General features: G+C 54.7%; 1 protein-coding gene across 1 annotated transcript in view; it reads right to left on the bottom strand.

Annotated features, from left to right (window-relative positions):
* The window catches only part of PTPRN2 (protein tyrosine phosphatase, receptor type, N polypeptide 2), a 789,125-nt gene that overhangs the window by 75,652 nt on the left and 706,775 nt on the right, over positions 1–6,698 (bottom strand). The gene's annotated exons all lie outside the window — the stretch shown is intronic.

The following is a 6,698-nucleotide window of genomic DNA, read 5'->3' on the forward strand; positions in this document are numbered from 1 at the left end:
GGGTGGGAGGAGGGGGAAGACGGGAGCAGGGGGAGGATAGGGAGGACGTGGACAGGGGAGGAGGTAGGACGGGGAGGAGGACAGTGGGGGAAGAGGAGGTCGGGAGGAGGGCAAGGACAGGGGAGGAGGGGGAGCACAGTGGAGGAGGAGGGCAGGGGAGGAGGGTAGGAGAGGGGAGGGCCAGGGTGGGGCTCAGGGCTGAGGCAGCGTTTGAAGTCTGTGGCCTGTGGCAAGGCTGCAGAGCAGGCTGGTCATGTTCCTACAGCATCGTGGAGACCTGAACACTCCGGGTTCTTGGGAAACGGGGGTTCTGGAAGGGGGAGTTCTGGAAGTGGGCAGGTGAGCTTCTCGTGGGTTTGCAGAGTTCCCTACAGACTCCCACATGGAGAGTCTGTGATTGTTTTGGACGGGAAGGTGGTCACTAAAAGAACAGATTTATTAGGAACCATTCATATCAGGAAAAAAAGTCAGGGGCAGCTGTTTCAAAATTAAACAGACAAAACAGACACAAAACCCAAAATGCAATGATGAATCTTGACTGCATCCTGGTGGAAAAAACAAAACAGACAACAGATAACAGACTGTGTTGTAGAGAAAAGGGTGGGAGTCCCTGGGAGTGTGTAATAGCGACACCCCTGTGGGCTCAGCTGTGCCCTGATGCCCCTGCGTGGACACCCTGACCCCCAGGAACACGGAGTGCCGCCATGTGTGGAGACAGGGCCTCCAGAGAGGCGAGCAAGTGATGGTGAGGTCCTGAGGTGGGGCCTAGTGCAGTGGGTCTGCTGTCCTTAAACAAAGGGGACCCTTGGTCACAGACAGCACCTGCAAGCCCCAGGGAGGGCCTCGGACACGGCCAGCCCTGCCACACCTGGACTGAAGCCTCCGGCCTCCAGGACTGTGAGGAAATGCAATTCTGTGGTTTCAGCTGCTCATCTGCTGTCTCCAAAGCCTGGGCAGATGGGCACAGCTGGGTGTTAGAGGGCACTGAGAAGTTGTAGTTAATTTTCTTAGTTATAACGGGGCTGTTGCTACCTAGGAGAAGGCCCTTGTGTTTAGGATCTGCAGGCTGGCTAAAGTATGTGGACGTCATGATGCCTGATACTTACTTGAAGTCATCCAGCCAGAAAATAAATGAAGTGCTCTCAGGTCATGCAAATACAGCCAACACCGGGGGGCTGCCAGGGGTGGGTGGTGGGTGTGCAGGTGACGCCAAGCTACCCCTTCCACTTGAGTGTTTAAAACTCTTGTAATAAAAAGTGAGGGAGGAAGTCATGCTAAGCTAGCCACACTTCTGCTCTGGAGAGAGTCCTGTAGGAGCGGTGTTTGTGGGTTGCGGCTGGGTCTGCGCTGAGGCAGTGTGGGCTGCACTCTCCTGGGAGCTGCTGACCTTGGGCTCCCTAACCTCCTTCAGCCCCAGCTCTGTCCCTCTGTGAATCTCAGGGCTGTTTCGAGGATGAAAAGGAGGCGTTTAGCCCTGTGTCTTGCGTGGAAACGTCTGATGAGCTTTTGCCAACGTGCTCGGGGCCTGGGGACGGCTGGGGTGATCCCATCACATGGCCGGGCCGTGGAACAATCTCAGCCCTGGAACCAGCGCCTGGAAAGTCCCACGGTGGATCCGTGTCGCGGGGGAGGATTGGCTCAGCGCTGGTCCTGCGGAACGTGTTTTTATCAATGACTTGACGATGTGAAAAACATGTTTATAAAACGAGCAGATGGCGCCGAGCTGAGAGGGAGGTGACGCGGTGACTCAGGAACCACAAGCTCTGGAGGCTGAACAAGAATCGGTTACAGGAGATGAACACAAGGCTCGATTCTCCTGTTAAACTTGACTGTCACCAACGGGGGGTGGGGGGCAGGGGGTGCGCGAGGCCCTCGGCTTCACCGAAGACCTTAAGGAAAGACTCTGGATGTTAGTGGGCTCGGCCTCGGGATCAGCCGGCACTGAGATGTGCACCTGGCAGGATGAACGTAACTTATGGTGGATAAAGGGGGAGGCCTGATCCAGGAAGAAGCACACTGCGACCTGGGGCCCCTCTGGAGGGTGGGTCTTCCAGGTCACAGGGAAACAGCACGCCCAGGAGAGGGGGAGCCTGGCTGCTGCCACCCCAAGGCCAGGCTCGCCCCAGACTCTGTGAGACCCTCCCCGCACGAAGATTCTGTAAGTGGAATCGGAAGGAGGATGTGAGAAGGACAGACAGCCATGCCACACCAGGCCAGACATCTTATGAACCTATCGGTTCAGCTTTAAGAAAGAGAGTAAAGAGGATCTAAAATCTGAACTTTGAGCAGCTGAACTGCGTGGAATGTCGGTGCGGCTCCTAACTGACAACCCGCCAGCACTGTTTCTTGGCACCGGAGGTCCTGAAGAGCTCACGGAAGAGCTTGCAGTTCTAGTTCAGAGATGATGCTTTTAGACAATCTTTTCCGTCGAGAAGTAGCCTAATGAGAAGGACTCTGTAGATCTCTTCCCTAAAAAAGAATCTGCAGTCTCTGGTAGAACAGCTGCCCAGAACAGCTTCTGCCTGTGAGGTAGCAAAGAAAAAGGCCCACACAGAATTTGCTGGGATATTTTCTTTTCAGTACCAACAAACCGACAGCCCTCCCAAATCCTAGGGGCAGAGTTGGCTGGCACTGAGATCAAAAGGGGTGGAGGGAAGGCAGCCAGGTTGGGAGTCTCTCTCCAGCGACTTTCTTGGCGAGGTGACATATATGCTCAGAACCTTTTTCTATGGAAGGAAAAAGAAAACCTTGGCTTAATCATCAAAGTTAGGAGAATCACCCATGTATTGATCTTTAAAAGCAAATCATGATAATTTTCGATCACTAAGAAGAAACCAAGGCAAAATATTCCTCTTAGGGGACTCAGCTTAGCGTTTTGGGAGAGAAAAAAAACTAAACCAAAGGTTTATTTGTAAAGATATTGTTTTCTGAGTATTCTAAGGAAAGCTATGCTTAGCCAAAGTGCTTCAGCCCTTGTACATGTTTCAAATACTTCTGCAGGAGTTTGTAACGGACGTAGATTTTCTCAACACACACACACAATCTCAGGTGAGCCCACGACAGCCTATGAGGCCGGCACTGGGGAGTCTGGGCTTCAGCTCCAACGCGCCAGGCTCTGAACCCCAAAGTTCTTGTCTGCCAAGTGAGGGAGTTTATTGTGAGGACCAGAGGTGGCACATTCACGGGCACGGGGGACACTGGCTCACCATGCCCTGGCGATGCCACGGCTAGGACGACGCTCACGCAGCTGCAGCGCAGGGCCAGCGTGGTGACCCTGACTCCTGGGAATGGTGATGCTGTAAGGCAAGGGCCTGGGAGATGCTCACAGCCGCGCCTCTGGCTGTGAGGCGGCTATGATCCTCCAGCAGCAATGCCCTCAGAAGCCGGGAGATGCGAACCCCACATGACTCTCCTCCTCGCTGTCTTCCTGTCCCTGGGCCTTCAGCTCTTCATTGTCTCTGGCTTGTCTCTCTGCGCTGTTTCTCTCTTGTTTCTCTCTCTCTCGTTATTCCAACATAGAGGCAAAAATACTTTTTTGTTTAGGATATGGCACCAAAATAGTATCATATCCCCGTTCTTAATTTGAAATGCAGACAAGCAAAATGCTGCATAATTCTTTTTTAAACATTCAAATAACAGAAAATACATATTAAGTTCTTTAAATTTCTGAGATAATACAACTAGACCTAGCATGCTGCCAGCCAAGCATCTCATAATGTGGGTTTCCTTCTCCTTTGGGGGCGCATTCGGATCAGGGTGCATCCAGGAAGTCAGGCGACCGTGTCCATCTCCTGGGTGGAAGAATGACCCGGGGAAGTGCTCCATGGGGAAGACGAGGCAGGAGAGAAGGGAGCGGTGGTCCCAAGGAGCCCTTCCATAGACCTGGGAGTGCCCGGTGAGCGTGAGGAAAGGACACGGCGGGAGTGCCAGGTGCAGAGGGAGGACTCGGAGGTTCCATCCCGAATGGAGAACGGCGTGGCCGAGTACTCGGATTTGCTTCCATCCCCGCACAGAGGATAGTGTGCGCCCAGCATGCGGACTCACTTCCATGGTGACATGGAGGACAGCATGCAGCCCAGCTCGAGCGCCACCCACCTGCCATGACAGTGCAGCACGGGCCTTTCCAAGCCACAGAGCCATGGGGAAGCTGGTCCTCCTGGACCGTGTGTGGCTGTTTTGGAGCCAGTTGTGTCCCGTGAAGAGCGCAGCGGCCGCAGGTGAGGCAGGAGTGAAGATGAAGGAGGCGGCCATCTCTCCGGGGCCTGGCAACAGCGAGAGCTTTAGCCAAGCCACTGTCCCCCCGAGGACAAGATCTCCTTCCTAAAGGCAAGATGGCCAGGAGTATGGAGAAGAAAGTAGGGAATACAAGTTTGCTCAGAATAAACCTATGTGTTCATGAAAATATTTTTATGTAGGGTTCTCCCAGGAGGTGAACTTGCCCTTCTCTGTCTTCCCTAGAGGCCTCTCAACTCTGAAGGGCAGCGCTGTGTCTTCACATCCTGGCACATGGGTCAGGAGAACCCTGAGAGGAGGTGCAAGCGGCTTCTTTCTGGCTCCAGCGTGAGTCTCAGGAGGCAGGTGCTTCCCCCCTTCACCCGTGACCTGGCTCAAAGTGGGCAGGGCTGTCCTGATCCCCACGAGAACATCAGGCACCCATCCACGTGTGGCTGCCCTGTTGGCGCTGGCTGCTACCTTGAGAGGCTGCCTGTGTCCCATCTGAGCATGGACCACTTCACCATCACTAGGTCCCTCGCCCCCAACCCCCCATCCACACTGCACAGACAGAGCCCAGGTGGCTGCAGGGCACACGGGAGGAGAACCCCATTGCCAGGTGGTTTCTGCCATGCTCTGGGCTGTCTCTGGGGAGGGCGTGCTGTCAGACTAGTATTTACCATGAAACACCTCACAATCCAAGTAAACGACCAGACACACAGAGACACGTAATGCACGTGTACTGCGTGGCTGTTTACCATGAACTATGTCACCACTCAGGACTCAGCAGGACACCCCTCACCGCCACCCTCACTTGCCCTACCACACCGGCTTCGCTCCCCACCCTCTCCTCCCCCAGGCTGCTCCTCTCTGAGGACAGTGGCCAGGCCCCCCTTGGTCCATCGTGAGTCCCAGAGCCTGTCTGTAGCCCCCGACACACAGTAGGTGCTTAGTAAGTATCTCTTAGTTGGCTGATGGGATGTATTGTATTTTGCTTTTCTTCTAAATATAAAATTTATAAATCACAACAGCTTCTGTTTTTAGATCTCTTTAGGGTTAAAACCCTCAGACCTCATAGAAAGTGGTCTGAACACTAAATGGGTAGCAAGAAGCGTGCACCCACATGGGTGAATGGGATTTTATACAGGTCTGCAATGCCCCAGGTTAGTTTCCGAAGCAAAACAAGATTCCAGCTTCTCTCTGTTCTGACCGGTAACACTTCCTGTGGGCTGAAAGGAGTGGAAGGGCAGCGCCTCTCCCTGGCGTGCACCAGGGCTGCCCTGGGGGGCTGTGCTGCTGGGCACGAGGCCAGGCGGTGTCTCAGGGACACCAGTCTGGTCCCTTGACTGGCTCTGAAGGGCTGAGGCAGGGACATAGTGACGGAGAGACGGCCTCGGCTAGAGGGGACACTGGTCCCGCCTGCTGCCGTGATGCTGAAAGTGAGTGTGGCCAAGTGGTGCTCTCGAAGTGTGAGCTGACGAAGCTCCCTCTGTTGCATCAGAGACATGGGCGAGGGCCTTGTCTTAGGGTCCTCAGGAGAGTAACCAAGGAACTCTACCCATACTGTCATTTATCATTCCTGAATCAACATTGCGAGTATCTACTTCCCTCTGAAACTCTGGTCAGGAACACATCTAGCAGCCCCTTCCTCCCGGCGGGCGGGTTTATAACCAAGCAAAGTGCGGAACCTCCCTTGGAACCTGCTGTACACATAGAGGGTGAGTGAGGGGGATACCAGCGCCGGGCAGCCCTCACCCTCCTCATCCCGTAAGCAACCTAGTGCCTCCTGCGCGCGGGAACACGAGACGGTGTCTCCTCCGCTCCACGCGAGTCACTCGGAGAACTGCTGGCTTACATTTCCATTTTCTGGCAATGATCCCTAGCTAAGTAGTAGGTGCTCAGTAATGTTTGTGGAAATAGTTGTAAAGTTAAAGACGCTGTAAAAGCGACCACTGATCATCCTGTGCCTCCGGTGTGCTGGTGCTACCCTAATGACCCCATCTAATCCTTACAGCAGCAGTATTTCAAGGACGGCAGCATGACCCCAATTACAGATGTGATGTGGAGGCTCCAAGAGGTTCAGGAACATGTCTCAAGAGGTTCAGGAACATGTCTCAAGTCACACGGTGACACAGAACAATAGAGCTGATGCCCACTGGGGTGCACATGTCCCCAAGCCCATGCTGGAGTAAAGGAAGACACTGGTTCCTTGTTGGTTGGGCTGGGGATGGCATTGCAGAGGGGAGATTCCCATGAGGGCCTTCCCAGAGCGGGCAGGTCTGCTGTAGAGGAGGGGGCGCCAGGAGGGAGGAGGGGAGGGCTTTCCAGACCCTGAGGATGGGGCTTTTTCCCCGGCCTGTATTCTGGCCTCCCGCCCCCGGGGCTGGTACATACAGGTCAGCACGGCCAGTTTCCCCCTCCTGTCACCCTGGCCTCCCGCCCCCGGCGCTGGTATGTACAGGTCAGCACGGCCAGTTTCCCCCTCC

This window comes from Colobus angolensis, unplaced genomic scaffold (assembly GCF_000951035.1).
Source record: "Colobus angolensis palliatus isolate OR3802 unplaced genomic scaffold, Cang.pa_1.0 Scaffold2, whole genome shotgun sequence".
In the NCBI taxonomy this organism is placed as follows: Eukaryota; Metazoa; Chordata; class Mammalia; order Primates; family Cercopithecidae; genus Colobus; species Colobus angolensis.